Genomic DNA, 13123 nt, shown 5'->3' with positions numbered 1-13123 from the left:
AAGATTAATAATAGAAGTAAAGAGTAGTAGATTAAATATATAAAGGTTAAGTAATAATAAGTTATTAAGATAGTTAAAGAACTTAAGGTTATTTAATAATAACTAGAGAAGTCTACTTTTATAGTAGTACCTAAAGAGAATATTCCTAATTAATCTTTCTTTACTAATAAGGGAAGGGCTCTAGCTTATAATAAGGATTAGAATAAATAAGATAAAGATATTGTAGTAGAGTATTTCGTTACTAATTCTCTATTAGGAACAGGTGCTTAATGTAGTAGGTAGATATAGAAAAATTAAAAGGAGTATATATTATAGTTATTATCCCGTAGCTAAATACTATTTAGCTAGTTTCTATAGGGCCTCTTTTTCCTATACTACCTCTAAGCCTAATAGTTCTTTAACTACTTATACTTCCTTTAGTTTCTCTACTATATCCTTCCCTTACTTAAGAAGAAGGCCTCCTCTTCTTTAACTAGAATAACTTTTAGACTTACTACTATATAATAAAACCTATATATAACCCTAATAAGTAAACCTATAAATCCTAAACTAGATACTAAAGTCCTCCCTCTTAGTATAATTTACTAACTATCTATCTTATACCTTCCTTTACTATATCCCCTAATTTCTATTATAATTTTAATTCTTCCTTACTATACTATCCTTATTCCTTTCCTCTTCCCTTATAGTTCTTAGGATAGACTACTTCTTCTTCTAATAGTCTTTTAGGATTTATTAGAAGTTACTTTATATTTAACTAAGTTCCTATAGCTATCTACTATTCTTTTTATTTAATCCTCTTTCTACTCTACTTAACTAATCTCTATACTATCTAGAATACCTCCTCTTCCTTTAATAGTACTATATAGGTTACCTTTTATATCCTAGGTGCATTCTAAACGTCCTTTAGTGCTAGCTATAAGACCTACTTTTTCTATAGACCTTAATATTACTCTAGCTCTGTTTGTTACTAAAGGCCTTTTAGTGCCTAGCAACTAAATACTAAATAATAATAATATTACTTCTACTTACTTCTACTTACCCTACTTCTTCCTTCTCTTTACTACCTTATCGCTTTATTTATATTACCTTACTAGCTTTATTACCCTCTTACTATTTCTCTTAACTCTACTATACCTTTATTATAATATCTTTTCTCGCCGTTAACTCCCCTAAGAAGCTAAAGCGCCTTTGCGTTTAGTATAGTACTAGGCCGCCTAGGGAGTAATCTACTACTACGTCTACGCCGCCTAATTCCTCTACCTTACTTACTTATACACCTCTACTAGCTATTACTAAGGACACTATTATAACTAAGAGGGCTTTAGTATTAGGCTCTAATAGTAAGTCTAATTCTATTTCTAATTCTCTACTATATTACTTAGCTTCGCTTATTTAAGATCTTAATAACTAATCTTAAGGAGAGTAGGACTCTAACAGCCTAGTCTTTAACTAGAATATTTAGGATCTTATCTTTATAATATCTAGGGGTCTACCTATACCGCCTAAGAACGCTTTAGCGACAGACTATAATATCCTAGATTCCCCCTCCCTTCGCCTATTTCGCCGCCACTATATAAAGCCTTCCTTAATTATTACTAGGGCTATCTTAGGGTAAGAATAGGTAAGCGCAGCTAATTAGGCTACTATTACCTAGCTCTTTAAGTAGGATAATAATAAGGAAGCCTATAATTCTACCCCTACGCCTATAGACCTAGCGAATATCCCTTAGGCTACGCCTTCTCTTATCTAGCCTAACGCTAGTAAAGCTAAACCTATCTCTCCTTTAAAGAGAGTAGTTCCTAGTAGTAGGGGTCCTGTTAATCTTAAGCTCTTTACCTATCCTTCTTCTAATTCTAGTCGTAATAAGGTTATAGAGTACTATAAGTTTTAAATTCTATTTATTATCCTTCTAAATATCCTTCTAACATCCTACCTTATATAGTTATTATTAATACTACTAAAGTCCTCTCTTATAATTAGATTAGATCCCTCTAGCTCTACTTCTAGAGACTTAGGTGTACTAGTTTTACCCTTAGACCTTCGCTCCTAGTATTCGCAATTTACCCTAATAATAAGTTTTTAGACTTTTAGGTTAACTCTAAGAGGCCGCTTAATCTTCTTCCTAAGTTTAGGACTATTAGCGTATACTTCTACTTATCTAGCTCTATAAAGCGTACTATTATTAATTCTAATATTAAGGCTTTAATACTAAGCGTCTGTTAGGGCGCTATTATAATTAGCGGTATTAATAACCCTAATAATATTAGTTATACGTGTAGCCGCTATAACTCTAACTATTACGCTAAAGTTTATAGTATCTACGTTATCGTGTATATTAATAGTAAGCTATATAAAAATAGTATTTATATTAATTACGTTCGTAGTAGCGCCTTAGATACCTATTCTTTCTACTGTAAGTACCTAATTATCTTTTAGATAGCCTCTTCTTTTCTTCTTTATATATTTTACTAATTTAAACTTTTTCTAGGTAACGTTCCTATTTATTATAGTATCGCTCGTGTTAGCTAACTCTCCCCTATCCTTTCCTCTAATATCCTTAATACTCCCGCTTCGCCTCTCCTTACTTACACTAGCGCTAGTAAGGCTATAACACCTACTAAGAAACCCCTATTCGCTCGCTCTTCCTTTAGCTAGGTTAGTACGAAGTCTACTACTAGCTATAGTCTTTATTTAAGCTAGTTAAATAAAGGTAAGGCTAGTAACTTTAAGCCTAAGCTTAGCTTAGATACTAATAATATTATCTCTAAGGATTTAGCTCTTACTAAGCTACCTTTAGCTAGGGAGTTAGGTAATAACTAAGTTATTACTCTATCTAAGCCGCCTAAGAAGGCTACCTATAAGACACCTACTCCTCTTAAGTATACTACTACTTAAAAGCTAGTAATACTATTACTAATAAAGAAGAAGGCTTTTTATAAGAAGTCTTTTACTTTAGCTCCTCTAGCTTCTTCTAAAGCTTATTTAGTTTAGCGCTCTCTTTATAAGCTAACTATTAAGGCTCTAAAGGAGTAGGTTAAAAAGTATAAGAAGGCCTCTCCTTATAAGTGTCTTCCTAGTAGCTAATATCCTATTAATATTAGTAGTCTTCGTTATCGTATAGAGTTAATTAATTCTACTCTTTAGCCTAAGGTTCCTATTATTAAGCCTATTACTATAGTTAAGGACACCTCTATTACTAAGTCTAGTAGTAATAGTGCTAGTTTCTAGTCTTCGTTATACACTTCTCTAGGTTTTAGTAGTAAGTAGTTAGCTAGTTATATTACTACTATCCTAATAGGCTTTTAGCTGTAGTTCTTATAGAAATCTATATCTAACTATCTTATTTTACTTCTTATTCTTTTTAAAGATATTAGTGTTACTCCTAATCTTCTTTCTCTATAAGGTATTTATACTACTCCCTCCCTTACTTAAGAAATTAAAGGTCCTTTCTTCTTTAAAACCTAGTTTCTAAAGAGTATTTAGAAAATAAAGTAGACTAAAAGACTAAGTATTTCTTATATTTATAATAGGTTTTTAACCTTAGAGATTAGCGATAGCTACTTAATAGATGTTTATTCCTAAGCTATAGTTCTATCTTTCTTAATTCTAGTTCCTAGACTTCCTAGGGCAGTTCTTAGAACTCTAGATTTATTTCTTTCTATTCTAGGTGCGTTCTAGTAGAGTTCTCTAGATATCCTATCTTTTCTAAGTTATATCTAGGGTAATTAGATATAGTTCTCCCCTAGGCAGTTAGGTTCTACTAACTATCTAGTTAGGTTTATCCCTCGTTTAGGTTAAGCGCTCTTTAGCCTTAAATTACATTTTAGTATATATTCCTAGTTCCTTACGCTGTATAGTCTAGGTTATTTCCTATATCCTAAGTATATTTTTAGACTTACCTGTTTCTCGCGATATACCCTACTATTACTTTAGTGTTGTACTATCTCTTACCTTAAAAGTAGGTCTATTACCTTAGTTATAATAGACCTTTAGATAGTAAACAGTTAGAGTCTTTTTCTATAATAATAATACTAGCCTATCTATTCCTTACTACCCTTATCTCTTCTTTCTACTCTTCTTCGCTGCTTTAAACTTACTCTACTCTCTATTCTCTACCTCTTTCTTCGCGTCCTTACTATCTGTACACACTTTACAATAATATCTACTCCTCCTTATAATAATACCCCGCCCGCTTAACCTACTACTACTATAGGTTATAGTGCGCTTAGTATTTAGTCGCGCGTTAATTCCTACCTTATACTACTTTTCCTTTCCTTATCCTTAGTTCCGGCTACTAATATTATTATAACTAAGAGGGCTTTAGCGTTAGGCTCTAATAGTAAGTCTAATTCTTATCTATATTCCTCTACGTATTATTCCGCTTCGCCTACTTAAGATCTAAACAACGCTCTATAAGGCTAGGAGGATAACGGCTACGAGATTACTAACTAGGATATTATAGATTTAGACTTTAATATAGATAACTAGTCTCTTCCGCCGCCGCCTAAGAACGCTTTAGCGATAGACTATAATATCTTAGATTCCCCCTTACTTCGCCCGTTTCGCCGCTGCTGTATAAAGCCTTCCTTAATTATTACTAGCGCTGTCTTAGGGTAAGAATAGGTAAGCGCCGCTAATTAGGCTACTATTACTTAGCTCTTTAAGTAGGATAATAATAAGGACGCCTATAATTCTACCCCTACGCCCGCTAACCTAGTAAATGTCCTTTAGACTGCGCCTTCTACTATTATTAACGCTTATTACTTAAGATTTATCCCTAGTCCTACTAGGGATTAGGTTACTAAGCTCTAGGTGCCTCCTCTATCGCGTTCCTTTATGTCTATTACTATAGAGTTTAGTAAGTTAAACCTTCCTCTCTAGGTCCGCCTAAATATTATTCTAATATTCTAATACTATAGTTAAGAATAACTCTAATAAAGAAATTACTTTAGTATAGCTAGTAGGCTTCCTTAAGCACTTCTAGTTACTCTACCTTACTAGTTATTTTCCTAGTCCTATCCTTCGCGCTACTTTTCTTCCTTCTCTTAATAATACTACTCCTTCTACTCGCCTAATAGGCCTTTAGCTCTTTATTATAGATAGTATTACTATTAGTAAGTTCTTCTAGTTGTCTAGCGGTTAGAAGCGCCGTATCTTTAAGCCCCGCCTAGTAGCTTTAATCTACTAGTATCTAGAGACTATCTATACCTATACTAATACTTATAGCGCTAACGCTAAGTTTAGTAGTATTATAGAGATGTATAGTAATTACGAGAAGGGGTTAGAGTCTAAACCCTTTAGCACCTATACTACCTCTATTATTAATAACCTCTTATTTCTAAATAGGACTTATATAAGCTACTATACCCTAGGCGCTAAGGCGTCCTATTCTATAACCTATAAGTACCTAATTCCCTCTTAGACACCCTCTTCTACTATTCTATATAATAATTACTAACTCTATATATATTAGGTTATTCTCGTATATATAGTGATATATCCTCTACGTCTACTATCTCTACACCTACCCTATCTTACGTATTACCTTTACTCCTCCCCTATACTACCTACCCTACTAATTTCGCTGCTAAGCCTCTAAACGCTCTTAAGTTACACTATAAGGGGAGTGTAGCCTAGGTAACTTTAATAGCTAAAGATACTAATCCTAATAATACTAAGTTTAATCCTAAGAAGTGCGTTAGTTATCTTAACCTTAACGTTAAGCTTATAAGTAATTAGTAGAAGGACCTCTAGGTAAAGGATCTTTAGTACTAGATTAATAAGCTAAATGCTAGTAAGACCTCTTCGTTATCTAAGTTACTAGTTAAGGCTAACTATAAGATACCTTCTCCTTATAAGCGTATTACTTCCTAAGCTCTAGTAACACTATCGCTAATAAAGAAGTAGGCTCTATATAAGAAGTCTTCTATTCTAACGCCTAAGACTTCTTCTAAAGGTTACTTAGTTTAGCGCTTAACTTATAAGCTAACTATTAAGGCTTCTAAGAATTTAAGGGTTCTTACTAATAGTAGTATTTTTAATAATAATAATTCTAAGATTATTTATTATTATATTTCTAGTAAGAGTCAAGAGTCTAATAAGCCTTCGCCGTCTAAGAAGGCTAGGCGCAGTTAATCTACTATTGCTAGTGTTAGTCTTATTCTAGATAGTACTATAACTAATTATAATAAACATAAAATCTCCTCTTAATTCTCTTTTCTATACTTTAAGGGGGTATACTTAAACTTAGTCTAAGGGTTTCTTAGTAAGCTTTCCTTACTATCCTCTCCTCCTTCCTACTATTCTTCTATACAATAGTAATAGTTTAATAATAGTATTATTACTACTTTCTTACTTTAGCGGTAGTTAGTCTTCTTAAACCTAGAGGACTAGTATTTAATAGCTGTTTTATAACTAGACGAGAACGCCTAATAGTTATTTAGGTTAAACCCTAGCTTCTATTATAGCACAACTACTATTATATAGCTTAGTTTAGATTCTATCCTTATAAGATCTTCGTGTTCTTATTAATTAACGTCCTAGATTTCCTAGAGTTAGCGTAAACGAGAACTGCGTCTCTTACTAGTAGCTAGTTTATTACTTAATTCTAGAATATCCTATCTATACTGTAGTTTCTTAGTTTTAAGATTATCCTTATTGCTAGATAAATCGCTGCCTGCGCTAGCTTAATTATCTATAGTCTATTCTTATTAGGTGCGGAGTTAAGAGTTAATTTCTTCTAAATTAATAATTATGCGTTAGTAAAAGATCTTCAGCTAATTACTAGGTGTATAACTATAGAATTTAGTACTGTCTAATTCCTCTAGTTAGTACTATCCTTTTTCGCTAGCATTCTTAATGCGAAATAGACCTTTCTACTTAAGGAGGAACTTTATAAGCGTTAATCTATTACTATTATAGAATAAGTCTTATAGTAGTACTAAGTTACTAATTAAAAGGTGCTTAGACCTAAGTACCTTAGAGTTATTAAAATAGTCTTTATTCTCGTAGCGTAATTAGATAGTCTAATTAATAGCTTCTTAGAATTGCTTATCTCTTCTATTAAATTACCTAGCTCTTATAGTAATAAGTGTTACTATATTATAAACTTCTTCCTACGGTAGCGTCTGCTATATAGGTATTAATAGCTTAATTAGGAGTATATATTATTAACTATATACTAGGAACGCTAGAGTTTTATTTATAGTACACTTAATAGTTATTTAATCCGCCTAAAGGACATTAGGTAGGTTATCTACCTAGTTCCCTAGAAGCTTCTTTAGGGTAGCTACTATAGGAGTATAACCTCGTTTAATTAGACCCTAACCTTAGGGGTAGTATACGCTAGAGGTAATTTAATTAATCCCCTATTAGTTTTAGAGGTCCTTAATAAGTCCCTTATTCTCTAGGCTACTATCTATTAACATTTTAAGTAGTAATCCCTATTAGTAGAAGACGTTATGCTAAAGGAACTTTAGTACACTTTTTAAGTTATTCTTAGCTAGCGCTTTAGCCTCTACCTATTATAAGACGTAATTACGCGCTACTACTAGGAACTTCTTACTATTACGCCTAGGCGGCATATATATAACGTTAATAGTAATCTATCTAAATAGGATATTAGGTAGCTCTATTAGCTATAACTCCTCTTATACTATTACTAACGCGTGTAATTAACACTTAGTATAGGATTAGATATACTTCTTAACTTACTTATATTATCCTTTCTAGTAGTATCTTACCTACACTTTCCTCTATATCCCTTCCTTGCCTTAGTAGCTAGACTTATTATAGAGCGACTAAATAATCCTTAGCTAATTTAGGTTATCTATAACTCTATATAAAGGTCTTCTACTTATAGGTATTATAAATAGATAGTACTCTCTACCTATTATTTAAAGAGCCTTTTTCTTAAACTTATAAAACTTAGCTAGGGAGAGGTATTCTAGGGACTTACAGAATAGGAGCTAGGCTGTAATAGCTTATAATTTCTTATTATAACCTTCTACTAATAGTTATTTATTAAATAAAAGGTCCGCGTTATAGATACTATACTAGAGTGCTAGTGCTTCCTTAAAGGTAAGCTAAACTATATTTAGGTGCGCATTAATAAAGTCTTCTATATCCTCTTCTAGCTCTTCTAGTAGTTCCTAGCCTTCTAGCTCTAGTTTTCTTAATAGTGTATTAGCTACGACGTTTTTCTTACCTATAATATAGATAATATTAAAGTCTTATATATTAAGGAGGGCTAGCTATTACATAATTAGGGCTCCTAGTAGGTTAGTAGTACTACGTTATAGCTATATAATAAGTATCTTTATATTAGTTTCTACTATAAATCGTACCTTATAGAGGTATAATTAAAACTTCTTTAGAGTAAGTAGTAGCGCCTTATACTTATATTTACTAGAGTCCTAGTTTTACTCTATTATTAACTAAATTCTACTTTTAAATTAGATTAGGTGCTAATAGCTATTTAGACTAACCTATATAATAACTATACCCTAACCTTTCTTACTTCTATTAACTATAAGGATAATTTATTATAAGGGTTTACTATAGTTAATAGATACTAATATAGGGGCGGAAGTAAACGCCTTTTTAAGCTACTCTAGAGCTTACTTCTCTTTATTAGTCTACTTAAAGGGTGTATTTTTACGTAGTAGCTTAAAGAGAGGAGCTACTATAATAGTAAAGCTAAGTACCTATACTTAGTAATAGATATATATACTAATAAATATATAGACTTCTTTAGTATTATAGTATTAAGGCTAGTTAGTAATACTTTCTACTTTCTTCTTATCTAAGTAATATCCCTTCTTATTAATATAGTATCTAACTACTATTATAGAGGGGTAGCAGAAATCCGACTTATACCTAGATATAGTAGCTCTAGCACGTTTAATATCCGCTAATACCTTATTAATGTTTAAAAGGTGTTTAGCTATAAATTTTTAAATGCCTAGCTCTACTTCCTTATTATTATACCTTATCTTCGGCCCCTTAATACAGACGTCGTCTAGGTATAGTATATAGTAATTAGGGATATACTCTCTATAGATCTTAGTTATAACCCTTATAAACTTAGCTACTAAGTTTATAGTGCCTATTAGTAAAGTACACTATTATATAAGGCCTAGTAGGGTAGAGAAAGCTATTATATCTCTTAAGTCCTTATAGAGTTTAACTTAATTATACCTAGAGAAGAAGTCTAAGAGACTTATAACTACACACCTAGTAAACTCTTCTAAAAACTTATTAGGATTAGGAGGTAGGTTAGTATCTCTTATCGTAACTCTATTAAGTTTCTAAGCGTTATTAATAAGCTAATAGCCTTTATCCTTCTTTACTACTAGGAACTAAGGATTACGGTATTAGCTCTTATAAAGCTCTAGTATACCCCTATTAATATAATCTTAGATTATTTTAATAACTACCTAATAGAGCTTTCGTAGGACTAGGAACTAATCTACCCTCTAGGCTTAGTGTAGTACCGTGTTAATAATAACTAGGGGGATAACATCTCTACTAACTTATCTAGATTCGCAGAAGTCCTAAGCTAGTGCTAGCTCTCTTTAGTAGAGGACTTCTAGAAGCATTTCCCTTTCCTCTAGCTAGAGTTCTAGGGATATTTTTATCTCTAAAATATATTTAGGCGTAATATAGGTGCCTCTTAGGAATAGTGTATAGTAAGGCTTAAAGTACTAGCGAAAGGGAGCTATATTACTATTACTATTTAGTACTTATTTTACGGTTACCCTTTCTTTCTAATTAAGTCTTCCTTTAATATCGCGTACTAGTTAGCCTAAGTTATTAATAGGTTTAACCTTAACCCCCTTTCGCTTATACGCTCTGTTAATCTAAACGTTATTTAGCCTAAATATAGTGTTAGCCTAACTAGGAGGTATAGGACCTACTATTATAACCTTAATAGGTATTAGCTTACCCTTATCTACTTCTGTAAGGCTTTATTACTAAAACGTATCCTCTATATCTTTAGTAGTGTTTTCCTTATATACCTATTACGACACTTCTTCTAGTACTTAGTCTAATAGCTATTTATAACCTTCTATTATAATAACGTAGAGTCCTTCTCTATCTCTTATAATAATACTACTATTAATACCTTTACCTATAGAGTTACTATTTTCCTATAAAAGGTAATGTCGCTACTTCTTCCTCTCCCGCTTACCTTTCTAGTTCTTCTACTTACCTATAAATTTTATCCTTAGCTAACTACCTTTTAGCTCTTCTTCTAAGTTTATTCTAACTTCTATTACCTCTACTATACTAAATAATACTTTACTTTCTAGCCTTTTAGTAAGTTAATAGAGTAGAGTACTAGTCTCTATACTCTTATTCCTTTTCCTAAGATAGGTCTAGTATAGAGGTTAGGTTTAGATAGTTAATTACTCCTAGCGTATATAAACCTAGTATTATATTAGCTATTAATACTAAAGATATAATAGTATATTAGCCTATTAGTTATAAACTTAATCCTTACCTAAGTATCTATTAGAAATAGATTACCTAATATAATTAGATTAGTGTAGGTTTCTACTATAAAGAAGTTTATTTAAACTTTAACTTATCTTATAATAATAAGGACTCCTTAGATAATTTTTATAAAGTTTACTATACTATTATTAGTAGTAACTATCTAAGCAGCCCTTATACTTCCTAGGAGTAAGGTTATTAGTAGTATAGCTTTCTTAGCTAATTCTCCCTTAATTATATTAAGCTTTACTCCTAAATTAAGTAGTATAAGAAATAAATTACCTTAGATATTAATTAGTACTTTTAGGTAGTCTTATTAGAGGTATTTAATACCTATTACCCTATTATATAGCCTCTAATTATCTCTTAGATAGTTATAGTTATCCTCTTCTATATTATTAGGCTTAGTACTAGTAATAATATTTTTTTAAATATAGTTAATCTTTAGGTCTATCTAGTGTTCTACTTTAATACCCTAGTAGTTAATAACCTAGCCTTCCTAAGATTCTACTAGGACGTAGTTAGGGAGAGTGTTTACTAAGTAGAGTGCGTTAACATTACCTCTTAAATAGCGCTTAGGTAGGTCTTACGTTAAATAGTCCTTATTAACTATTAAGTTAATTTTAAATAGGTCTAGCTCCTCTAATATATAGCTCGCGTTAAATAGGCTTTTACGTACCTCTAGTATATTACCTAGAAGGGTACTAATTTAGAGAGGGATTATTATATTGAGGATACTCTTAATAACTAATTACGTATTAGGCTCTAACTGATCTATAATCTTCTTCTTTTATAGTTACTAGTTATTATTATTTCTTTTACTATCTACTACCTCTTTCTAGTAGTTATTAATATTAATATCCTAGTCTATTATATTATTAGTTTCTTTAAACTATACTATCCTTTCCTTATTAATATTCTTATTACTTAAAAGGTGTTTAGATTAGCTCTTATAACCTTTTAGGTATAGAATATACTTATTACTTAGTCTTTATAGGATTACTTTCTATATTAACTTCTATACTTTAGACTTATTATAGCTAGAGTAGGATTTCTATTCTACTATTATATATATTATTATAGTAGAAGTAACTATATTATTATTATATTTACTAAAGGTAGTTAGCTATAGCCTAAAGTCTAACTTATCTTTAGTAAAGATACTAGATAATTTCTAGTATTAGTCTACTTCGTCTTCTTAAAGGCTTCTAGTAGAATTAAAGATTAGCTATACTAAGATAGTATTATTTTCTACTATTACTATAGGGGGTTTTTCCTTAAACGGCGCTATAATAGTTAGCGGGTTAATATCTTATTTAAGCTACCTCCTCTTAATCTAAGCTAAAAGATTCTTAGCCTAGAGTTATTAGCTAAGATTAAGCACTCTACCTTACGGGTTTTCTTCTATACCCTACTAGAGTATAGATTACTTATTAAGGTATACCTAACCTTTATCTATAAATACTTATAGTATAAGGTAATTATTCTTATAGTAACTAGGTTTCTTATACACCTAGTAGTTTATAGCTATATTAAAGGACTATACTTAGTTTCTACCCTAACTATACTAAGAGTTATAGTTCTAGTAGCCTTAGGTATTAGTAGTATATAATTAATTATTATAAGTCTAATAACCCTTCTATTAATACCCGCCGTACTATTAGGATTAGTACTAACCCTCTAGCTACAGCCTTTTAGGTTCCTAACTATTTATTAAGAGGTTCTAGCTTATTATATTATTAACTCTACGTTCTACTTCTATACGAACGCCTAAGTTACTTATAAGCTCTATTTCCTAAGATATTTATTATAGCTTCTAAGGTTTAAGTTCTAAGCTAGCTTAATTAATTCTTAGGTTTAGTATTTTATTAACTAACTTATTTACTTCTATATTAGTAGGGGCCTTTCTAGGGGGTAACTAAGTTAGTTAATAGTACTAATTATCTTTACTAATTAGGATAGATAATTTTAGGGCTTAAAAAATTTATATAAGGACGTTAGGTAGGTTATAGCTTACTATAGGTATATACTAAACAGCTATTAGCTTAGGCGGGGTAAACTCTACCTTAGGGGTAATTTCTTTAATTACCTCTAATAGGTTAAGTATACGCGCTTCCTCTTCTACTTTAAGGCGAGTAGTTAGGTAGTTACTAATCTTCTTATAGCTAAACTCCTAGGGGCTATTAGTTCTAAGGCTAAATCTCTTAAGTACTTTAGTTACCTATCTAAGTAGTAATCCCTTAACTAGATAGAAACCTTAGTATTCTTTATTAATAGTTACAGCTTTAATATAATATTTATTATAGATCTAAAACTCCTATAGGTATTCCTTAATATTTAGATTAGACCTTACTTAATACTAAAGAAGCTAATATTTAAAGTATTTAGCTTATACTTCTTACTAGCTCTAGTTATTACTCCTAAATAACCTCCTAAGTACTTCTCTAAAGTCTTTCTAAGACTTATTTACCTAAGCTATATTATAGGTATTAGAAGCTTAGATAATAGTCTACTACTTTTACTTATAATAAGCTAAGTGTTACACGGGGTTAGGCTATACTTCTCTAGGCTCGGTCCGTACTAAGGCGAGGTAGACTAAAGCGGTAGTCCGTGAGGTAGCGTA

This window comes from Alternaria dauci, chromosome 9 (assembly GCF_042100115.1).
Source record: "Alternaria dauci strain A2016 chromosome 9, whole genome shotgun sequence".
In the NCBI taxonomy this organism is placed as follows: Eukaryota; Fungi; Ascomycota; class Dothideomycetes; order Pleosporales; family Pleosporaceae; genus Alternaria; species Alternaria dauci.
Note: the sequence above shows the minus strand (reverse complement) of the source record.